The sequence below is a fragment of the Camelus ferus genome, chromosome 35 (genome assembly GCF_009834535.1).
Source record: "Camelus ferus isolate YT-003-E chromosome 35, BCGSAC_Cfer_1.0, whole genome shotgun sequence".
Taxonomy (NCBI): domain Eukaryota; kingdom Metazoa; phylum Chordata; class Mammalia; order Artiodactyla; family Camelidae; genus Camelus; species Camelus ferus.
Genome location: NC_045730.1, coordinates 10,901,698 through 10,914,575, shown reverse-complemented (window position 1 = coordinate 10,914,575; position 12,878 = coordinate 10,901,698). Strand labels below are relative to the sequence as shown.

The window sequence follows — 12,878 nt, the reverse complement described above, 5'->3', positions numbered from 1 at the left end:
GTGTATAACATATGTAGAAGGGAAATGTGTGATAAATGCACAAGGGACGAGAGGAGGAAACTAGAAGTATGCTGTTGTAAGCTTCTTACACGTCACATGAAATGATAAAGTATTATTTAAAGGTAGGGTATAATTGGTTATGATTAAATAACCCTACAGAAAAATACTAAAAAAAAAAGTTTAAAAGCGGTATAGCTGGTAAGCCAATAGTGGAGATAAAATGGAATCATAAAAAGATGAGATGACTACAAATGAATAAATAAACAAAGGAAAAAGAGAACAAAGAATAGACTGGGGACCAATGGAAAACAAGTACCAAAATGGTAAATATATGGTCTAAATACTCCATTATTACATCGACCAAATCATTATGTTGTACACCTGAAACTCATACAATGTTATCTATCAAGTATAATGCATTTTTTTTTAAAGCACTCCATGAAAAGACAGAGATTGTCAGATTGGATAAGAAAAATCAAGACCCAACTCTATGCTGTCTACAAGAAACTGACTTTAAAGACATGAGCAGGTTAAAAACAAAAGTATAATTTTAAAATTAACCAAAAAGTTTACAACATAGAGTAAAAAGATAAAGATATCTGCACAAGCTCTATGCAAAAGAAAGGGATTGACTATATTAGCATTAGACAAAGTAGATTTTAAGCAAGGGATCATAAAAATAAATGGATTGATTCATCAGGAAGGCAGCAGTGCTGGCAGAGCTTCAAATACATGAAGCAAAACCGATAGACGTCAAAGAAGAAACAGACAAAATATAATTGTAGATTTCAACACTCCACTCTCAAAAATTATTAAAATATGTGGGCAAAAAATCAGTAAGGATACAAACAACTTGAATAACATATCAACCAAGTTAAATTAACTGGCATTTACAAAACATTCCATCTAACAACAGCAGAATAAACATTGTTTTCAAGTGTGCATGGAACATTTATCAAGATAGACCATAGCTGTGGCCATAGAACAAGGCTCAATGAATTTTATAGGACTGAAATCATTCATACCATATTCTCTGACAACAATGGGGTTAATTAGAAATCAGTAATAGAAAGACATCTGGAAACACTCCTCTGGAAATTAAACAGCAAACTTCTAAATATACATAGACTATTTATATATTAAAAAAAAAAAGGAACACATCATGACCAAGTGGGATTTATCTCAGGAATGCGATATTGATTCAACACCCCAAAAATTAATAAATGTAATTTGCCATATTAACAGACTAAAAAGAAGCTTTTTTGATCAGCTCAGTAGATGCAGAATAACATATGACAACTTTTAACACCCAATCATGATTTAAAAGTCTCAGCAAGCTAGAAATAGAAGGAAATTTTCTCAGTCTGGTAGAGGAAATCTGCCAAAACCTACAGCTAAAACCATACTTAATTATTTAAAACTTAATTATTTCCCCCTAAGATTGGGAAGAAAGCAAGAAGAGGTCCTCTCTTGCCATTTCTATTCAACAGGAGTTCCTAGTCCATGTTATAAGGCAAGAAACCAAAATAAAAGCCGTGCTGTTTGGAAAGGAAGAAATGAAAGTGTCATTATCCACTGGCTCTGTGGTTGTATGTATAGAAAATTCTAAAGAATCTACCAAAAAGTAACTACAACTTAGAACTAAATTTAACAAGGTCACAGGATACAAGGTCAACATATGAAAGTAATTGTATTTCTACACAGTGGCAACAAACAATTGGAAACTGACATTTTAAAAATATATTATTTACAATGGCATCACAAAGCATGAATCAGGGATAAATTTAACAACATATGTGTTGTATATTGAAAGCTCCAAGACTTTCCTGACATAAATTAAAGAAGATCTAAATAAATAATGAGATATATTTTGTTCCTAGTACAATATCATTAAGATGTCAATTCTCCCTAAATTGATCTATTAATGCAATGTCGATCCAAGTTCCAGCAGGATTTTTGTTTTTGCAGAAATTTATACAGAAGTGCAAAAAAACTAGAATAGCCAAAACAACTTTGGAAAAGAAGAACAATCACTATTTGAATTCAAGACTTACTATAAAGTGAAAATAATCGAGACAGTGTGATGTCTGTGTAAGAATAGACATATTGGTCCATGAAACTCAATCAAGAAATAGGCTCACAGATAAATGGTCAATTGGTTTTCAATAAAAGTGCCAAGATATCAACAAGGAAAAGATGATCTTTGTAACAAATGGTTGAAATCAAATCAGAAAAAGGTCTCTTCAGCAAATGGTTCTGGAAAATAACTGGATTTTCATAAGCAAAAAAGAAAAAGAAGGGGACGAGATTTCCTGCTCCACCTGTTCCTGCACCCGCTCCGTAGCGGCCCCGCAAAGCCTGCCCAGAGGCCGGCTCTGCACCTGTCGCCCCTTGTGCGCGCGCTCGCAGCATCTGTAGTCACACCTATCACCGCCTTGGCCAGGACTCACACCTGGACAACGTCATGGCCATCAGCCCTCAATTCCCATCTGTAGCCCTCAACACCGGTGACATTTGGCCACACTCGCAACCTTCTTCTCACCTGCGGTAATTCCTGACTCTGCGCCCGTGACCACAACCCTCACCCCACCCCGCCCAGCCCCTGCAGAGGGAGCATGGCCATGGCTCAGGACAGTGGGGCCCCACGTGTGCTCCTCGGAGACTGGCTTCTGGCCGAGGTCAGCAGTGGCCGCTGCGAGGGGCGGCGGTGGCTGGACGCGGCCTGAACGCGCTTCTGCGTCCCCTGGAAGCACTTCGTGCGAAAGGACCTGGGTGAGGCGGACTCTCGCATCTTTAAGGCCTGGGCCGTGGCCCGCGGCAGCTGGCCGCCCTGCAGCAGCGGTGCCCAGCCAACCAACGAGCGTGCGCTCCGAGCCTCCTGGAAAACCAACTTCCACTGCGCCTTGCAAAGCACTCGTGATGTTGCAAGACAACTGAGCAGACCCTACCAGCCCGCATAAGGTGTACGTGATCAGCCCTGAGGTGGGGTGAGGAGAAGGCCCAGGCATTAACCAGGAGGAGGACAAAACCCTTGAAGATGCCCCACCCACAAGGGATGGGCTTCCTGGGCCATGCTTGGCAACAGGTAACTGGTGAGAGGCCAGGGCATGAACTGGCCTGGCTAAGCCCTGAATCCTGCACCGCAAACCCAGCTGGACATGCTGGGGATCTCTTGCTCCAGGCTTTACAGCAGAGCTCCCTGGAGGACCATCTGTTGAAAGCTGTATTGGGGGCGGATCCGATCCCCCTAGAGGCTCCTGCTGCAGGCCCACCCCTGGCCCCAGAGCTCTGGCAGCTCCCAGAGGTGGAGCTTGTCACCACATCCTCCCCTGGTGCCTGCACCCCAACGGCAGGTGAGCAGCCGGCTGGTCCCAGCTGCTCACAGCTCTGTCTGCATGCAGAGCCCGGCCTGGAGGCCCTGACTTGACCATCATGTACAAGGGCCGAACAGTGCTGCAGGAGGTGGTGGGGCGCCCGGGCTGTGTGCTCCTGTGTGGCTCCCCCAGCCTGGCCACTGAGGCTGCAGAGCCCCAGCATGTGGCCTTCCCCAGCCCCACTGAGCTGCCCGACCAGAAGCAGCTGCACTACACAGAGAAGCTGCTGCAGCACGTGGCCCCTGGCCTGCAGCTGGAGCTCCAGGGGCCCTGGCTGTGGGCCCTGTGCCAGGGGAAGTGCAAAGTCTACTGGGAAGTGGGTGGGCCCCTGGGCTCTGCCAGCCCCTCCACCCCAGCTGGCCTGCTGCCCAGGGACTGCAACACCCCCATCTTTGACTTGGGTGCCTTCTTTCAAGAGCTGGGGGAGTTCTGTGTCTGCCAGCGCTGAGGCTCCCCACAGTACACCATCTACCTGGGCTTTGGCCAGGACCTGTCAGAGGGGAGGCCCAAGGAGAAGAACCTGGTCCTCAGGAAGCTGGAGCCGTGGCTGTGACGGGCATACCTGGAGGGCGTGCAGCGTGAAGGCATGTCCTCCCTGGACAGCTGCAGCCTCGGCCCCTGCCTGTCCAGCTCCCACAGCCTCTGTGACGACCTGGAGCACTTCCTGGAGCACTTCCTGATGGAGTGGCACAGCCCACCTAGGGCGGACCCCAGCCCCTTTGGGGTCCAGTAAAAACCCAAGAGCCAGCGTGGTGTCCTGACCAGAGGTGGGCTTGGGGCTGGGGCTCAGTGGAGGCACCGTGGACTGAAGCTCACCCCACTTCCTGGGGTCCCATGGATGGAGCACCCTGCTCTCCTCACAGTGAAGAAACTCAGGCCCCACTTTAGAGCCAACAAACTCTACTCAAAGATCCCAAGTGTCCCTCAGGACACAGACACTGCTTTCCCTGCCAGGTGGCAGCTGGGGCCCCTCCATCAGGAACAGGGCCTCTGTGCTGCACCTGAGGGGCTGTCCCTGGCCTTTGAAATCTGCCAACACTGCTCTGCCTCAGTGGAGCTGAGTATAGGCTTCAGCAACTCTTTACAGAGCGTAACAGGGACAGTACAAGGGCTCCCTGGACAAGGGCCAGGCACACAGATGGCCACCTGGGGGAGGCTGTCTGTGAGGGGGGTCAAGGAAACCTCCTGCACCTCTGGCCCAGAACCTTCCTTGGTCACAAAGTTCACCTTTCAAGTACTGAGCCAATCGAGACATCTCTAAAGATAATCTATTTTTGATAAATTAGAACACAGTGGGAACAGTGTGTATCTATAATGCACAAATAAAAAAGTCTAGTTTAAAAAAAAAAAGAAAAGAAAGAAAATGAAGAACTTCAATTCTTATACCACATAAGAAAATTAACTTAAAATGTATTCTAGACTCTAATGGAAAATCTAAAACCACAAAACTTCTAGAACACAACAGGAGAAAAATCTCTGTGATTTGGGGCTAGACAAAATATCTCAGCACACAAAGCACAAACCATGAAGAAAAATAAATAAATTGGAGATATCATCAAAATTTAAAACTTTGGCTACTGAAAATACATTGGTGAGAAATTGAAAAGGCAAGCCACAGACTGCAAAATATACGTCTGCTAAAGGACTTGGATCCAGAATTTGTAAAGAATTCATAAAACAATAATAGGTCAAACAACCTGATTTTTCAAATGGGCAAAAGATTTGAAGAGACTTCAGCAAAGATGTTCTGATGGCAAATAAGCACATGGGAAAGAAAACACTCAACATTATCAATCATAAGGGAAGTAGATGAAAAGAAAACGCCAGTGGACTACCATTATGCATCCTTCACAATGACTAGAATTTTTTTAGATAGGCAACATCAAATGTGGACAAGGATGTGAAGCAGTTAAGAACTTCATACACAGCTGATAAGAATGCAAACTGGTACAGCCACTCTGGAAACCACTTTGTCTGTTTCTCGTGAAGTTATATATACATTTACCATATGATACCACAAGCCACTTCTAGATATTAACCCAAGAGAAATGAAAATGGGCATCCATGTGAAGATACGAATGTTCATAACAGCTGTCTTCATAATAGACCAAAACTGGAAACACACCACACGTCATCAACAGAGGACAAGAAGAACAAATTATAGGTCACTCCCTGGCAGTATAAAGGAACAAACTTCTGAGACGTGCAACGACGTGCCACACTGAAATTGTTCTGAGTCTTTCACTCCCTTAGCTGTGTACCACACACACACACACACACACACACACACACACACCGGCCACTGTGTACCCCTTAAGATCAGGAACTGTTTCCTCTTTTCCTTCATATTCCCAGTGCCTAGCACACATGGTGAGTGCTGAGGAATTATGTACTGAACAAAGGAAAGTTATTGCTTTTCAACATGCATGATGTTCGTATTGATCTTGCATGTTCTGGGGCACTGGGCTCTTTTCTCATGGACTCTGTTTGGTGGCGCACACCCTCCCCTTTGGCTTCGGGATGACAGGTCAGCCAAGTTAAGAAGGGCAGTAATGGAAGCTCCTGCACTCCCATTCTGGTCTTTCTTCTTCATCCTCAAGAGGTTTGAGCCAAGGTTTCTTCCATCCCTCCTGTGGGCTCAGGCACAGCGCCAGTCTCAGCCCCAGTGTTTGAATCATATGCTCCTTTGGCCAGATTTTAAGAGCCAACTTGCAATTTGGCTGTTGCAATATGTTCTGGCTCCTTCGTGTGTGGTTTGGGCTCATTTATATTCATGAACTTGCAAACAGGAGACCCATCTCACCAGGGAGGCTGGGCCATGGATGAAGGGCCCTTTCCTGGTCTCCCTGTGACATTGGCCAGGCTACTGTCCCCATTGAGAATATTCTAGATGCCTCTAGAGGAATTCCTTAAGTTCCTGTCCAGATGGAGCAGATCTTTCATTCTCGAGTTTTGAGTGTTTTGGCCTCCAGAGATGTGTACCTAGGTGTCCATGTCACCCTGGAAGACAGTGACTACATTTTCACCTCTTGGGGACCCTGATGCATATTTGATTCAGTTAAAAAATGTGTTCCCAGATCCAGTGTCCCACAGCAGCTATGAAGGAATGCCAGAGCAGAGAGTAATGTCCACGGTGGCACAGGTCACTGCCATCCTGTGGGTCAGCAGCCAAGGAGATTGCTTTTTCTTGGAATAGGTTACTATTTCTGCTCTTTTTTTTTTTTTTTTTTTCTAGTTAGGTCATGGGCTCATAATACAAGCATGCCTTTGCCATTAACTGGTGTATGCACATGTGTGCATATGTGTATATGTGTGTGTGTGCAAACACAGGGGCCTCACCTATATGACCCACACGTTTGAGGGCTTCCAGCACATGAGGGCCTCCTGCTAGCTGTAGTAAAATCTTAGTACTGGAATTTTTATATTCAGATTTATAGTACATGTGACGTGCCAGGCATTGCGTTCAATACTTTTCAAGGTTTATCTCCTTAAATCCTTATGGTGGCTATGTGAGTTGGCCAGTCACAGCCCCACTTCACAAATGAGGGAACTGAGGTGTACCAAGGTGAAGTAATTTGCCCAAAGTCCCATCTCCAGAAGTGATGGAACTGATTTTCAGTGCCAGCAATCTGACTTCAGAACCATGCTTTTTATCTCCACGTGTTGAGATTGATGGGTTAGCCCTTGGAATAACACCATCAAATATAAAGCAGATGAACAGTTGCCAACTCTCATTTTATAGCATTGGCTGTAAATGGACCACCTTCTGCTCAAAGGTAAGGGCTGAAGTGTCTGGGCTCTGACTTACAGCGCTGGTTAACGTTTTGCAAAAAAGACTGTTTGGTGTTTCTTCAACATTTTCTAACCTAGACCGACAGGAACTTGACTGAGGTTCCTTGAGGTGGGAAGAGGGTTGTGATTTTCTGGGAGCCTGTTAAGAACTGTAACTCTGGTGGGAAGAGAGCCCTCCCAGCTTCTGAGAAAGCAATGGAAGGAGCCATTCCTTCATGTCTTCATACAACATTTTTAAGCACCTCTTTGTTGGGGGAGAAAGGCAGCCACAGACCTGCCTTCAAAGAGCTTACAGTCCGGCAGGGAAGATGACGATGAGCAATTACAATAAGGTGCCTTGAGAGCAATGTTTGTGGACATGCTGGGAGGGGTGATGGACGCGTGGGCCGTGGAGGACACTGTCTCCCATTAAGAAGTAACTTCAAGGTCCAGGTCGGGAGCCATAGAAGGACATGAAAACAAACATTAGAATCAGCCCAACAATGAGGAAACACAGATTAAGACCACAGAGGACTGAGAAGAGCCTCATCGGAGCTTATCCCCAGATGTTTTAAGTGACCATCAAAGACATTGTGTTAGCCCTCAGGGCACCAGAGCAAAAGGCATGGGGAGTTTCAGGGTTCTATTGTTTCTGCTGGCGGCAGGCAGAGCCAAAACATTTCTTGTCCTCATTGCTAATGTCAACTGCTCTGCTGACTGGCTCTGATCTCTAGAAGCTTGATGACATCCAGCCGTTGCTAAAAGAAGTTTCTTTTTTTCCCTGAATATCTTTTTTTTTTTCTTCACATATTGGCTTTGCCATCCTCCCAGGGAGATTAATTCATTTTCCAAAGTTGATTTTTCTAAGAAGTAAATTCTCATTGACTTTGAAAGCCTACCACGAAGGGACTTGGCAAATCCCAGGGAACAATTGCAAGAATCAAAGAGAACACCCCAGGGTTTCTCCAACTTTTCATCAAGCACCCCTACAACAGAGAAGAGCCAAACCCTGCCCCTAGGAAGTTTAGAACATCCCTACAGCTCTCAGGAATTTCTTCGAAGTTTGTTGTTTTGTTTTAAAATGTTATACGAACAATAATGAATTTTGCATTAACTGTGTAACATATAAGAGATTATTTTAATATGGAAAAAGTATATTGCAGGTGAAATCCTGCCATTTGTGACAATAGTGGATGGACCTTAAAGGTATGATGCTAAGTGAAATAGACAGAGAAAGACAAATGCCATGTGATTTCATCCATATGTGGAATATAAAAAACAAACAACATAAATGAACAAAGCAAACCAAATGAAAACAAACATATAGATACAGAGAACAGAGTAGTAGAGAGGACGGGGTGGTGGGGAGGGTGAAAGGGATAAAAGAGATCAACTGTGTGGTAATTGACAGAAACTCAGCTTTGGGTGGTGAGCATGCTGCAGTGTATACGGAAGTAGAAATATAATGTTGTACATGTGAAACTTACACAATGTCATAAATCAACATTGCCTCAAGAAAAGAAAAGATAACTGTGTTTGCCTCCAAATTATTGAGTAATTGATGCTCCAGGAAAATGAGCAGGCTGCATGCCCTAGAGCAAGAAAATCCTTTTCACTACTTCTCATTATGAAGTGCCTTCTTTTTTTAACCATAAAAACCAGTAAGTACAAAAAAATTATAGTAAAATTTGAAAATATTCCACAACACTTAACAGTGGTTTCCTCCCCACTTTGGGCTGGTGATCCCAAATCTAAACCAGAAGGCTGCAATTCATCCTAGATCTCTTGGAATCTGTTTTTGTGTTTAATCTGTAAAATAGGGACAAAAACATTTGCCACACAGGAATGACATAAGGACTAATATTTACATGCATTTATTCAATAATGGATTCCCCATAGAAATCTGTTTCTTTCTCAAAGGTGCATCTCAGTGCAGTTTAGAAATACTGCAAAGAAAAAAAAATCAGTCTTGCTAAATCAAGACAGAATTCTTCATAGAATTATCTGAAAGTCAAAATTATGTTTTAAATGGATGATCAAGATTGCAGAACTTCTAAACAACTTTCTACTTCATAGCCAAGAAAAAAAAGAAGAAGAAGATGGGGAAAAAAAAAAAAAAAAGATTGTGGAACTTTCACTTCTGCTTTCAACTCCCCCTGCTGACTTTAGAAATTCATTAATTCTTTCTATGCTGCAGTCTTACTTACCATCCAAAAGTTACATTGCTGATACTGGCTCCTCAGGGAAGTCATAAATGGGATGGAAGACACATAAAACATACATCAGTGACTGCTCTGGTACCATCTTGCTCAGGGTACCATCCTTGACGGTGGTTTTCTAAGTGCATTTCAGAAGTTTGATGAGCACCATCCTGACAGAATGAGAACTACTCTTTTCCTAGGAGCAGATGACAAATATGAGGAAAGGGGATGAGCAGACTTGCCCCAGGTGATGTCATAACACTGAGCTGGCCATTATTAGAACATCAATGGTCCTGACTTCCACACATCCCAGAGACCAGCACATCTCTAAAGTTATTCTGCTCAGCTGATGTTAGGCTGACAATTTGGAAGAGATGATCAAAGACTCCCTGAGTGTCTTTTTTCAAATTACTGCACAAGAAGACTGAAAAAGGGAAAGGAAAAAATGTCCCTGGCCGCAAATCTATAATTTGTTTTTAAAGTCACAATATGGAATTCTGTACCATCAAATGACATTTAAATGGAGAATCAGTGGTCATGTATTATTAAATTATATATATGTAGTCTATTTTTTAAAAGCACAATGAGATCTAACATGAGCTATGTAATGTGAGAAATAAATTTGGTAGGAATATAAACTAGAATATATGAATGAGAGTAACCTTCATGTTAAATTTTTGCCCAGTAAGTTGCAATGTGTTGTTATTTCCTTATAAACAACAAAAGAATTTTTAAACATTTAGGTATAAGTCACTAAGAATTATTTTTATAGCCGTATTCCTTTAAAAGTAAATGTGTTAACTTTAATCATCTTAAATAAAGGACTGTTGCAAAAGATTTGTTAGACAGTATTAAAAATAAATAAAACCCTATTACTAAGGCAAATTCCCCTCGCCTTGATAAAGAGAGGAAAATATTGCATAAATTACTATGAAACCCTGAAGAATGATTACATTTCTTTGATAACTATGATAGATAGAAATGGCCTAGGAAACAATAAGCTAGATATACAGGGTGACATTTTATTGTGCACATAGAATTCTCATTAGTTACGTGTTAGATGTGTTTAGATCATACAACTATCATTGGCATTTTCCTTAATCTATTTTGTTCATTTACTGCCTTTATAATAACCACTGTGCCCTGCAAGTAGTCTCACAAATTTAATCTTTTCCTATTTGATTGCATTTTCATATTTACAAAGCTATTTGGAGAAAAAGAAGACCAGAGGAAAACCTGGATGCCAGATTGTCACACGAAATTAAATCTATGTCCTTAAAAATGAAATGGTGCACTCAGCACATGGCTGTGCTCTTTGCAGAATCAGATCTAGCATTGTTTCTGGTTTTGCATGTTGCCAAGAACTATTTCTCACTGTCTGGAAAATTCCTTTCTGAAATGATCTATGCCATGTTTCATTTAAATTGCAAGATAGGATAATCTTCTGCATTTCACCAACGTTTCTAGAATGACTGTGTACATAGATACATCAGCCTAAAGACAGAACACTAGCTGATGAATAGTAAGAGAGGCATAAATAGAAAGAGCACTGTGTTTCTGTGTAGCCGTCGAAGGCTAATTATAAAGGACAATCTTTTGTCTTGATTTGAGCTGTTAACACTTGAAAATCTATTTCCTGAAATTGTCTTCTTGTTGTGAATATCAAGGCATGTGAATTTCAGATAAACGAGGAGGAGGCAGAACCATTTTCATTTCCTAAGAGTTTCAATCAGATGCCTTTATATATGTGTATGTTTATATCATATTAACATAAAAGAATGTTAGTAATAGCAGCAATGATGTGAGTTTGTCGAACTCCCTCTGTGTGCCAGGCCTTGTGCTCAGTATTTTTCATGACTTGATCTCCTTTAATCTACAAAATTCTATGAAGTAAACACTCTCATCCCCATTTCACAGATGAGGAAACTGAGGTTTCGTGCTATTAAATAACTTGCCCAAGGTTGTATATGGTCAGTAAGTGGTGAAGCAAGGATTTGAAATGAGACATTTTAACTCTAGCTCCTATGTCCTTAAACTACTATTCTTCCTCAAAAAAAAAAAAAAAAAAAATAGGGTAGCTTTGAAAGATACATACTTCATATTAGAAGTACATGAATTTGGAGCAAATGAAAAAGAGAACAGAGAAGAGGGCTGTCAGTGGGGCCAGGAATTAGGCCAGTGATTGAAATGGGCAGGATTTGCTTAACTTGAACCACAGATTTATTCTAAGCTTCCTGGCAATCTTTGCAGAGACCAAAGATGGAACCTCTATTATAAAGTCATACCATTTTATCAAGAAAACACAACTATTCTTTATAGTAAGACAATAAAGACAGCCTCTTAAAGATCCTCACAAACAGAACACCATGTAATGTAATGAAGCCCATTTTCAACAATACCCCGACAGCAGATGTGACGGTGAATTTCCTAGGGCCGGTTTGTACTGCTCTGCCAACACTGGCAAATAGCACAATTCATTTAAAGCAGTTCTCCAGAAGGCCAGTACCACATGGTTCAGATATCCAAGGGCCATAAGCAAGACCGAGGGCTTTCATGAAGCCAAGCAATTGCTTTTGAAATAGAAAGCTAAATTGAAACACAAATAATAAATTTACTGCCGAGTTTTCCTTCACTAAAGATAACAACTCCACTTTTGTCTGTAGTCGTGACATAACTACAATATTTTTCAAGAAGTAATGAAACATAGAACTTACATCTTAAGCGAGAGGGAATTAAAAATTAAAATAGGTGTTTGCCTTTACAGCTATCTATGACTTAGAAACAAACACCTGATTTTTACATCCACTGCTACCCATTCCCTGCTTGTTTTATCCATCTCTTCTGTGCTACTGTGACAAGAAATATTGTGGAAAAGCACATGGAGCTTCTAGAAAACATGAAGATACAAAGAAGGAAAAAAAAGTTATAAAGATCAGTTTTAAAAAAACCTGCTTACAAGAATCATACCATAAAGTCAGATTTCAAGACAAAGCTGACTTTCTGTATAATCTTTATCCTCAGATTATCTTGCCCCATACTATCTAAATTGTTTTATTTCATTTGTTAAGACTGCAAAATATACCCAGAAGAAATGGTTTGGGGCTAGCAAGCACCCTCTTTTTGAAATGATGGTTTCTTCTGGCTGAGTTAATAATCTCTGAGTCATTCCTACCTAAGTAGGAATTAGTTGAGTCAACTGCTGTTCTTCTATCCCTTAGCCCAGGAAATTTTCCTGGGGAAATGCAGACACACATGGTGAGCCCTTTCCATACCCCAGAGACTTCAACCTTTATAACAACTCAGTGAGCAAGACATAGTACTCTCCCCATTTCACAGGTGAAGGAATTGAGGTACCAAAGGTAAAACGGCTGGCCCAGTGTCCCACAGAGAGCAAGTGTCAGAGCAAATGACAGCATTTCCATTGCAGTCAGTATTATAAGTGACCTAGAGATGATTTAAAGTGTATGAGAGGATGTATGTAGGTTACATGCAATACTAGGCCATGTTATATGAGAGACTTGAGCATCTGTGG

General features: G+C 41.8%; 1 long non-coding RNA gene and 1 pseudogene across 1 annotated transcript in view; both read left to right on the top strand.

The window, feature by feature from the left end:
* LOC116661505 overlaps nt 1-12,878 on the top strand; it is a 45,586-nt gene that overhangs the window by 29,653 nt on the left and 3,055 nt on the right. The window lies entirely within an intron of this gene.
* Nucleotides 2,616-4,316, top strand: LOC102523473 (annotated as a pseudogene).